This window comes from Phalacrocorax carbo, chromosome 4 (assembly GCF_963921805.1).
Source record: "Phalacrocorax carbo chromosome 4, bPhaCar2.1, whole genome shotgun sequence".
NCBI lineage: Eukaryota > Metazoa > Chordata > Aves > Suliformes > Phalacrocoracidae > Phalacrocorax > Phalacrocorax carbo.
In genome coordinates, this window is record NC_087516.1 from 35346029 (window position 1) to 35358332 (window position 12304).

General features: G+C 35.6%; 1 protein-coding gene across 5 annotated transcripts in view; it reads left to right on the forward strand.

Moving 5' to 3' along the window:
- Nucleotides 1-12304, forward strand: part of FAT1 (FAT atypical cadherin 1) — a 112692-nt gene that overhangs the window by 40264 nt on the left and 60124 nt on the right. The gene's annotated exons all lie outside the window — the stretch shown is intronic.

The window sequence follows — 12304 nt, forward strand, 5'->3', positions numbered from 1 at the left end:
CTAAGCAATGCAAGCCACTTACTAACTGCAAACTCGTCCCACAGTCAGAAGGGACAGTCTTTGTCAGTAACTGTTGCTGTTGTAAGAGATACAAAATCTACCTGGAAGATAATTTGCAGGGGTGGTGGTTACCTAATGAAGAGAAAGAGTCTGAGTTCAGTGGTTGGTTGGAAAGCTTCAGAAAAAACATGCTGAGGTTTTAACAGGAAAGCACAAATACAAGAAACAAGTGACCTCTTAGTAACTGAAGTACAAATACTGTAATGTGTGTAGGGCAGAGAGGCAGGGAAAAAAAAATCCATTTTAACTGAAGCTACACAGCAATTTTGAAAACAATGTAAAGGTTGCCTCTACCATCCCTTGCTCCTGAATGAATGTAGATAAAATAGTACATATACTGGATGGTTTTTGCACAGATCTTTCCTCATGCTAAAGTAGGGTTTGGTTTTAATTCAATAATGTTTTGTTGGGTTGGGCGCAGCTTAACTTTTCATATGTTGCATTTGGGTACGGTTTCACAGTACAGATTACAAGAGATGCTTCTGATTCACTCAGCCAGAAATTTCTTCTCAGAATCCACAGATTTTTAGACTAGAGGTGCTGTAGAAATGTAGAGAGTGGCCTTAATCTGTAACGAACCTAGTAAGTGGAAGGGAGTAATACAAGCCATATTCATTTAGCTCTTGCTCATGCGTGGAGGGTATTTCAGGGGATTTAAAAGACCAAAAATTGTGTGAAAAATATGTTTTGAAAGCTGGGTTGACATTATGGCCTTCATTCTGTTTCATAGTTGTTTCAGCTCAGGGTAGGAAAGACTTGCCTGCTGTATCAGCTGTAACTGCTGTGTCAGCAGAGCTGCGGGTGCAAACACAGGTATGTTGTTTGGGTTATTTCTGACAATAACTTCTTTGTTGGCATGTGCTGCATCTGCTCGTGAAGACATTGCCAAGAGGGACATATGAAATAGCTATAGCAACAGAAGAGCTTTAGCATAGTTAAAGCCTGTATCTAAATACTATATTTACAGAAGCTTTGGTTTTAGAACAAAGGCAGCCTAAGAAGTAAAACAAGAAAAATTCAACCACAAAGTCTTCGAAAGTGAATGCAGGAACTCTGTGTGCGTGCTTTACTTCTGTTTGTGTTTCTCTGCTTACACACGATGCACAAGGAAAAATTTTCTGCTCATCTACTTCCTTGCCCTTTCTGTTTTTGAAAAGTACTATTTGCTTGCTACTTCAATACTTCTTGTCATCTCAATCAGTAATACTGATAAAACTGGGAGAAAAATTGCGTGTGAGTTGGGTGGAAAGAACTGCATGACTGCAGTACTCAAATTGCAAGTGAACATAAGCTCTACCTACATTCATTTACTCTTTACTGTATAATTGGCCAACTATTTTTGGTTACTGTTTCCTTATTTTTTCTGTAGTGCATTTTCTCGTCCTCTTTCTTCTGGTCCTTTCCTACTCCTCTCTGCCTTCTGTATAATTATGTAGCATTTCCCAAACTTTGTTTTTAAAAAAGACACTTGCATGCCTCCCTTACCTAAGTTTTGAGATGAAGAAACATCTTTATTCCTATTTAATGGATAGAAAAATTAGGGCAGCAGGAGACTCTGACTTGTCTTCAGACAGAGTTTGCAGTTTTCCACATCAGTAGCTTAGTGCCGATCTCATTTATGTTAGAAAGTGAGCTTGAGGGGGCTCAACACAGTACATGGTGAAGTGAGAAGGAACACTTAATAGAAAGCTAATAAAGATTTTCTGTCAAGAGAGTTTCTTACCTGCCTTTATTGTAGCATGCATATTGTAGAAGCAAGCAGTGCAGTTCTGAATCTTTCTCAGCTCTGTGTTAAAGGAGGAAAAAAAAAAAAGACAAAAACCACCAAATGGAAATAATTTTAAAATTATATTTTGGAATACAAGCACTGAAAAGAAAATCATCTCCCTCTGATTGACGTTCAGCAGGAGAAATTTTTTTTAATATAGTTAAAATTATAGGTAAACTCATTGTCTATTACTTTTAAAATTGTAATGCCTAGATATAGTAAACATAGAGAGGAGGGGAAGAGAAGAGATGGGCAGAGGACAAGTGAAGGGAAACCTCTTTGGCTGGTTTCTGTTGTGTTCCTAGAGTGCACTCACGTAAGTTCAATATTAAATAGCTAACTCATGTATATTGTCTTTCTAATATATAGGACACTGGATTTCATGTGATCTGATGGGCTGTCTTGTTTTTCCTGTACATGTTCAGTTTGAAAGTGTCAGTCTACAGTAGGCACTAACGTAGTGGTAAGACGAGTTTTGACTGAGGTTATCAGGAACGTAACTTCCAAAGTCTCTTGCCAGTCTATTAGAAATCAAATATATTTAACCTGAATAGATCTTATTTGGGGTGAAAGCGCTTTCACTAGGACTGGGATGTTAAGGAATTGAAAAACGACTTTAAAAGACACCAGTTATTGTAGTTATAGCACAGTGTATTTTATTTTCCTAAATTAATTAACATAGGTCTCAGCTGAAGAGTTCATTTGACTAGAATTAGTGAGATCAAACCCTGTCTTCGCTTATGCAGGTATGTTACCCTTGTTGGACCCTGTGAGGCTATTGCACTGTAAGGTATTCGTCAAAGAAAGAGAAACCTTCACAGGGCCCCAGGTTTGTCTTCCAGCTAAAGGGGAGATAGGGCTGGAGTATGAATCAAGTCTTCAACTGTATCCCATTATAACACTGAAAGTGACAGAGTAAGAGAGTTAAGCATGTGTGACACTTACTTCAGGCCACTGTGCAACCCCAAAGGCAAATCGAGGACTGTAATGGCATTCAGTCTGAGTCAAGGAAAGGCTAGTGTTGGGATTCTTAAATTATGTGGTGAGTGCTAAAAATACGTTTCATCTGCTACTATGTTATTGTCTCCTCTCCAGGTCAGGGATCCATCTTTTTCTGTCTCTTTATAGAATTTAACACTATGATATTGTGGTCCACAGCTGGAACTCCCACACATAACAGTAATACAGATTATAAATAGCAATAACCTATATGTAACCTATGTCAAGTAAAATACTGCTTTCTGTTCTTTGTAATTAATTTCTAGAGTTTTACAGGCTCCACACTAAGATGTCTCTGTCTTTGTGCAGTAATGCTGAATTTTTAGATGGCGAAGCTGACTGACATGGACCTATGCAGGATATAGCTCATCTTTCAAAGAAAGAAGAGATCTCTTTTCAGGACAAGAACTATTGATTGGCTGATCTGTTCCTCAGAAATGCTACTAGCTGCAGTAGTATCTGTGTGCTGCTTACAATGATCGGTTTCTGAGCATCCCCTTCAGTAAATCTTCATTGGCACTTAAAAACATCTTTTGTATTTTAAGTAATTATAAAATAACTTAGTTAAAGAAACATTGCTAAATATTTCTTTACCTGCAGAACTGCTGTTTCACTTTTTGGAGCAGGATATATAACATTGTACATCACAGGACATCTCGTAACTTTTCAGATATACCTGGCCTTTCATTAAAGCAAGTGCAATATCCTTTTCTTTAGTTTTGGAGTTTCCATGTAATGAAAAAAGCTGCTGTACATGTGAGCTGGCCAGGTGGAATAAAAATAGTTATCATAATATTATTTGCAGGAAAAAAAAAAACAGAGCAAAGACTAATTCCACAACTTTCATGCTCAACCTGAACACAACTGTAGATAAATATGTAAGTTATGGTAACTAATTTATATCTGCTTAACTTCTTGCAAAATAGGTTGTAATTAAATACAGAAGCAATTGACAAAAATGGTAGAGTTCCAAGGCATTTTAATATGTTTAGATGGCAGAATTTGATAGCTGTTCAGAACACATCTTGGGACTCTATGGTTAATCTCCCCACTTAACCCTAGAGCTATTTCACTGAGGATCAGAAAAGGTTTGCGCTTTTAGCAACACTCATGTAAAGCAAAGGATTATAGAAGAGTAAACAAGTTCTGGGTTTTGTGCTTTGGAGCTCACCATGTGCAATATTTTTTCTGGTATGTGTAACAGAAAGTAGTTTAGTAATTTTTCTATTTATTGTGGGTGTGGTTTATTTGCTTTTGAGTTGTTTGGTTTTTTATTTTTACATTTTGTAATTACCTTGTAACAAGGTCAAAGACTTTGAAACTTAATTATCAAAATACTCTTAGCTGATAGTTTTCGTATTTCACTGGATGCATTTGGATGCATTTTGTCTGAGATAGCAATGAATGTACAAAAGTGGATGCTCTGAGGAATGAGTAATGAGCTGTTTCACTTAAAAGTCAGTGATACAATTCCAATCTAGTTGCAGGAATGAAGTTTTACATCTCACTGATGTAAACTCAATGGTTTTATTTACAAAACACAGCTGAATATTATATTGTTTGAACTACATTACTGAATATTCAGTATTTTTACACAATCATACTGAGTGGACAAATACATATTTTTCTGTCTTTGATTCTTTCATGTTGTAAGATCTTAATTTGCCTTACTGCTTTTGAGGAGGAGTGTTGGAAGCATTGACAGTTGATAGCAGGATTGCAGTAATTCTTAGAGAAGGTGGAACAGGTAATTAGTATGGCATCTACTAAAAATAGCTGGTAATACCATTGTATATAAGTGTACATTTATGGGCTGTTTGTGAATTACGATTAAATAATTTCTAATATGTATTGGATTAACCATTTAGAAATTGATCTGTTAGTGCCAATTCAAGTTACTCTATTCATTTTATGAAGAGCATTCAATCAAAACATGTCATTTCTTCCTGTCTGAGACAGGAGAGTGGGACATCCATTAAATACAAGCTTTTTGTTGTACCTGGTAAGAGCTGTAAGGGTAGAATAGAAATGAGCTCCCCGATTTAAGATGTATACTTAGAGTTCCCCAGAGTGAAATTGTAGTGGGCTGGCACAAAATTATTTTTATATCATTGCTTCCTGTGTTTTGTAGTTTTCTTCTATTTTTATTCTTTAAATTGAAGGATTGTGACCTTGATGTGAAATTAGAAGAAAGGTATTCAGCTTTAACGGACCAACAGTAATGGCTCAACAAGTTATATGTAAAACATGGAGATTTAAGAGCTAAGGAAACCATCCTTAATTGCTGCAGAACTAGAGCCATTAGGCTGGACTTTCTAAACAAAAGAGCTCACTGAATTCCCCTATGCTCTGCATCTGTTTCCATATGGATGGAATAGTTTTGCCATGCCACGATTTTGAAATATGGCTGCTACTAAACGATACAGGCTTTTTAGAATTAATATGTCAAGGACTGATGAGTTAAGGTGCCCGAAAGCTTATACTACTTCCTTGTAAGTGGCAGTATATGCATTAGAGTGGCAAAAACTGCATTTGCATAGTGAAAGGAGTTCCAGTTCTCCTTGGTATTGCTGAGCAAGAAACTGGAATCCTAACCAGGTATCCATACAAGGTGAGGGAAGACGCTTTTTGCATTACCTTGCCCATGTATTCGGGCCAGAAATAATTTCTGATCTTTTTGCTGAATTGGTATGCTTATTTCCACTCCCCTGGGATTTCTGTTACATTTGTTGTACCAACTAGATTTGGCTTGGGGAAAGAGTCAGGGTTGGGTTACAAATAACATTTTCTCCAGAAGCTATGTCATACTTCAGAAATTCAAAACGATAATAGCAAATGAGGCAGGGAGTTACTTGATGTTGCTCCATATAACAAGTTTGAGTCATATTTGCAGAAATCCTGACTGCTAAAATATAGCTTTCTATGCCTTTAATGCAACTTGATATGAAAATGATGTATGCCTCTGAAAACTAGACTTGGATTCATAACCTGGACAGGAGAATGACAAAATTAATTTTGAGCGTTAATTTCCCCATACTTAAGTTTTGCAGGTATAAAATAGGATAATTGCACAACCTAATTGCTTGGGATTGTTGTGAAGATATATTCATCCATATTTATGAAGCACTTCGGTATTATCATGAGAATGCCGCAGACATTCCTTTGAGGAAATTAGTAATCCTGTGGTGTAGGAGTTAGGCCATTTAGATAAGGCCTTTCTTACACAGGGAATTCCAGCAGAAGCATTGAGTAGTTACACATTTCAGAGCATACTGTGTCCTGTGCTCCCAATGAGGCCTGGGTCTGCGCATCTTAATGCACACAAGCAAGACAGTCAAGTTAGGATGATATGGCAGTCTTGACTCTGCAATTTCCTTGTTTGAGTGACTGACTGAAGATAAGTGTTTGTCTAGGATTTAATGTTATTTGACATTACTTCTGCTCTTATTTTCTTTTTTTCTATTCTCTTTCTTCCTATCTCAAGGTTTTGAAAGTTCTTACAATGTACTTACTGTGGCAATTTAGGACTGTGGCAGTTTGTTTCATAAATCGTGCCACGCTTCAAAACATGCATTACAAAGTTAACATCAACATCAACAATCAGATTAAGTGCTGATTTAAAGACATGTTTATATATGCAATCCCAAAATAGAATGCTGTTTTAATGTAAAAAGTTTGTTCAATCAAACAGCGTGGTAAAAATTTTGGTAATACCGAATCTGTGGTTCTCACTGTTTGTTAGTCTCTAGTAATCATCAGAGCTTTGTGAAGTTATAAAATGCTAATAGCTCATGAGTGAATCGTCTACCTTACACAATTTTATAATTTTACACGGTTTGTAACCTTTAATGCAGTATCTCTCTCTGTGTGTCTGATTTGGAGACTGAGTGAAGTGAAATAGGAAATGGGTACAGCTGCAAACAACTTCCATGGATTTCCGATAACACTGGAGAATTACTTAGTGAGGAAATGAAAGGCCAGTGACCACACAGTAGTATTGGCTTCATTTTAACAAAGGAAATCTTTGTTGTTTAACTACTTGTGGGTTTTAATCCCAGTTGACCTAATATTTTAGAACTTGAATAAAACCGGTATTACTACATTGCACGCTAATGTGATTTAAAGTTAAATAAAGACCCAAACACTGAAATTGTTCTTGTTACTTCTGTAGCTGGCAAACAGTGCCAGGCTCAATTATTGTTCATTCTTGTCACACAGCCCAGAGTGTATGTAGCAGCCTTCATGTGCCCAGCTGTTTACCTGTCACATGCAGAAAAAATAAAGGATTTGATTACACTGTCTCTAGAAGAGATTATTTTTTTTTCTTTACCTTTACCGAAAACATGACCAGAATTAACTCAAATATTTGTTAAACTCCTGCAACCAGAGAGGGTTACATGAGTAGACAAAAGTTTGTATAGACATACATTTGGAAAGAGTTTAATTCTGCAGAAAGCTGCTTTTATTTTCCTTTTTAAATATTGTTTTAAGCACTTGAAGTGCTATTAGACTAATGGTTTTCGACCTGGTCTTTTTTGGAACTTGGAAAACAAGTTCATGTCTGTGAAATTTCTAACAACATCTTCACATCCAGTCACTGTACCATACTTGGGCATTTAGTACTTCAAAAGATAGCTGCCTAGAGTATAGCAAATTTTCAATTTTAAAAACTATTTGCAAGCATTTCTGTAGAGATAACTTCTGAATTTCAGGTAGTGGTGTTGGGGTGCTTTTTTTAATTTATTTATTCTGTTACATCTCTTTGGAAAAAGAAATGGTAGGAGCTGGTGAAATATATGGGAAGCATAGCAGTCTTTCCCTTCTTTTTCTGTCCCTGGAACTACATAAAAACTTCAGGTCATGCTTCATGATCTATGTAGTAAAGCAGGAGTCTAAGAGAAAGAGAGGTTTTGTTACAATTTTCCCATATTCTGATGCAGAAATGGTGATAGACTCCCTCTATATTGTATGTTCTTTTGAGCTGGTATATATAATGTGCAAAATTATAATTGTAGTCTGGGAAAAAACGGTGATCAGGTAATATTATGAGCCACTTGCATAGTACTACCTTCATGTAGTATAATGGCTTTCAAAGATGTTTCCTTGATAGGCTCTCTGAGTAGTGTAATTAATGGAGTTTGTGTATATAACAACACTGTAACATTAGAATTGATTAATTTCCTCTTAAGAGGTTACTCAGAATTAGTGCCCTGATTCAAGTCTAGCTTGATCTTTGAGTGATGAAAATAACAGATGAATCCCAGAAAAAATATAGTTCTCCATAAAGTAATATAATTTTTCTATCTGAAAAATTCAGTGGAGTCACAGTCAAAGGCTAACTAGGAGTGAGCTATAAAATTCTTCTGAGAGCTGAGACAAGACCTTTGGCAGCAGTTTATGTGATCATCTCTGTCATGAGCGTTGCATGGAGGTCTTTACATATGGTTCAGTTACAAAAGCAGTTCCTTTAGATCAGTAGATAAAAGACTGCAGTGCATTCCAGACTTGTTCTAGTAGTAGTCTGTCTTGTAAATGTAGGAAATAACATGCAATTAAAACAAAAGGGGGGGGGTGGGGGTGGGGGTGGTGAGGGAGAAGGCAGACGCATTGTATAAATCTCCAAATTCTCACTTAGAAATGAGTGTTTTAGGGCTTAGATGTGTAGCAAGTTAGGGGCCCTCAGATATTCTTAGTGACATTTGGACATCTTTCTCTGTCCTTTTGTAAATACATATGTCCTCCATAAACCATTCTTAACATCAAAGGAGAGAAGATAGTAACAACAATTGTATCTAACAGAGTTGTTTTACTGTTGCCTCAACTTTCCTTTCATATGAAAGATTTAAATGAGCAGCCAATGAAAATTCCAAGAAGGTTATTTGTAGGCTTAAGGCTGCCCAGAACCCTGAAATATCTCAAGGTGCTAATCTGTACCTTGTTTATCCATATACACAGAACACTGGAATAAGGCAATTCTTCTTTAATTTAAAAAAAAAAAAAAAAGGAATTATTTTTATTCATGGTGTTAGATCATAAGATGTTCTTTCTGGCATGCTACTCTCAGTTCCTGTGTCAGTTCCTTCAAGATAAAAACTTTTACATCCAGTGTCAGTGCTGTGATAAATGTTGAAAAAACCTCTGCAAAATCACATTTTTAATTCATCTTTTTCAAGTCTTTCAAAAGCCTTCTGAACTTCAACAATAGAAATATAATTCTGTTTGTTGGCTTTTGAAGGAGACACATTCTTGAACTTGTCTACATTTTCAAACTTAGAACACTGTATTTTCAAATTAGATGGCCAATTCTGAAGTCGGCAAAGCAAGACCAACCATCTCTTACAACTGATGAGCTTTCTTAAGGAAATCCTCATGGTTTGAATTAATAAAAAACAAATACTGAAATTAATAAACCATTTAGGCGCATGCACATGAAAAAAAAATCCAGTGATGAGCATTTGGAAGGTGAATCCTCCCCCTCCATAAACCATATCTTCAAAATTCGGAGGGAATGGATTTTGTCCATGACAGTCATTTAGCTAGTTTCATATCTGTTCTCTACAAATTAGTTAAATATTATTTTTCACATTTTTATATTTTAAAATGTAATGTTAGTTAAATAAAACATTATGACTTTCTCAGATGAGTTTACCTTTCATGAATTAATAATTCTATCTAGACTAAAATGAAGGTTTTTGATACTAAGCTGTATTTTGTGTAGCCACTTACCCCTCTGTTTTGTCTTGGTTCGTTTGCTGGCATCAATTACTAGTATGGTGTTGTAACGGAATTATGAGCTACATCTAACTATGAAAGAATTCTTTTTTGTGCCAGCGTTGTTTTATGACCTGTACATATTTAGGTCCAGTGGGTGGTCTCATTTGTCTTTGTGCAGATGAGGTCTTAGATGTGCTAAGATAACTGATATCAAAACCTTCCCTTTACAGTTTTGTTTCCAAGGTTGTTACAGTAAGAGAGATCACACTTAAAACTAGTACTTCTGTAGAGTTTTCTGGCATCCTGTAGGGTTATTTGGAAACTGTTTTCCCAGAAGATACTTCCTAATTAGAATATGCTAAATACTAAGAAACTTTAACGAGATGCTTTTGTTTATTACTTCACTCAGAACCTACCACTGTTACTTATCAAAAAGTTTTAAACAGCTTTTCTCATACTTTGAAAGAAAAAAAACAAGTAGTACTAAACTTTCTATTCTTCCCCCCTAATACATTTTCCTGTTTGTAGAATTTTATTAAATACCAAAAAGAGCTTAATAATTTCTGGTGCTACTTACAGTCATTCTCAATGAATTAGTTATATACTGTAATTGCAACGAAAACACTGTTTTGTGACTAAAGAACAGTCTTAGTAAAAAGTGTTGAATCGCATAAAAGCAATTTTGACCTCAAGACAACCGCCGACATGGCAACCTGCTCTGATATTTCTCTTTGAAATAATTTATTCTTAACTCACTGTAATCACTTTTTAAATCTCTGTTTTAATGTTTAGGTTGTTTGTGTATGGAGGTGTAGCTGCAGTGCAGACCTTGACTTTATGGTTGTTGCTATTTGTAGTTACAAATCTGCTTGTTGATAAATACCTTCAGTTAATGCAAAAAAGTCACAATTAAATTTTGTTTAGCTACTTTGCATTTCAGAGCAATATTTATAAATTATAAACAAATAGCATTACCAGCAGAGTAAATTCCAGAGACTATATACATTCTGTCTTTGTGAATTTGTCAATCTTCCTTAATCCATGTGTGAGTTGCAACAGTTTTATAGGAGATTAATTGTGAAATTGTAAAACTTCTGTGGCAGAGGAAGTGACCTCAAAACTCACCTCAATCCTTTAATAATCAGTCTTAAATACTTCTCTCAGCTGATCATGATTTTTCTAAAACATAGTAACAACGGAGGCCTGGCTACATTAAGCTGAAAAATGCATCATCTTTGTTCAGGGGAAATAAAAAAAGCCAAGTTTGGAAAGGAGTGTGGGTTTTTTATCTTTGTTTAAGCGCTATAAATGCAGTAAAGTTACATCAGGTCGGAAAAGATCTTTCAAGATAATGTGAGATTTTATGGCAATAATGCTATACTTAATTATTGAAGACAATATGTCTGAAAATGAGATAATAAAGGAGTGTCGTGAAGATCAGGTTACTTAAAGAGTTAATTACTGAAGGCATTTGAGCTTTGAATTGGTGTGTCCGTAGTATACCAGGTGGTCCTGAAGGCAAGGGTATTTTTGCAAGGTAAGCAACGAGATAACAAAAATTTATAGTGTTCTCTTGATAGTAAGACCAAAGTTCATTCTGCAGGAACCATCACTTGCTAGTTTCTTTTTAGTAATTATACTTGGGGTTTGTTGTTTTATTTTCCATTCAGAATTATTTTAGCTATTTTTTATTATTTATTAAGTACCAATTTTTTTTTGTGATTTCATCTTATACTGCTTATGACTTAACTGTTCTGTTTTTTATCTTCTCATAGATGAGAGAACCAAACTACCAAAAGAGTATGTTTGACAATGAAGCTGGACACATTCTAAATGCTTTCAAGTACTCAGAATCCAGGATCTTAGACTTAGGTTTATTTTTCTAGTATAGCTATTCGGGGGTGTGTGTGTATGTGTGTGGTTATTTATATATTCCTTTTCTTTATTCCCCAAATAGTTTTACTAGTGAAAGAATTACTGCAGAAGCAGTACACCACTTAGTATATCCAGACTGAAAATAATGTACTCTGTGACTAATTAGAGTACACAAAACTATATGGTTTCCTTTTGTAGGATACATTTGAGCAGTTTTCTATAATTACACGATCACTAAACACAGATTTTATGCTTCATTTGAAATCTAGTTGAAATTGAAACTCTACAATGTTTATTGGATTGGATGACATAGTTGTATACGTAAAGTGTTTTTTCTGGCTTACACCATACGTTATTAATCTTTGGTGGGTTGCTTGTCTTTGCTCCCTGCTTGCAATCACTAAAATGATAAATGACTATTCTGATCAGCAAATTCCAGGTCTTTGTATCTGGATGCTGTTAAAATAGTTCAGGGAAGTGACTCTTAACTTCAGATGTGCACCTTGCTCTTACCTTTGTAGTAGGAGGATTGAGTAATTAAATTGCCTGGTTGCTGATTAACATGGTGACTGGCATCATCCTACTGCCATAGGATTAAGTAACTTGCTTTTTGACCCATATGTAAAGCTTATAGTCTGTCTTGGCAACAAGTAACAAACTCATAAACATTGATATTACTGTTCTTCAATAAATGTCTAATGTGCTGACACAAGCACACCCCTATGGACTAGGCTAGTTATCCTTTATTTGATGCAATCCTAACTTGCGTAGGACAGATCTCAATTATTACTTTACTTTTCGTGGAGTACCATTCAAAGGGCAGGACATTTATTCAGCTGGGATAAACGTGCCAAAAATGTTTTTTGTGGGTGAAATCCAGAGCATATG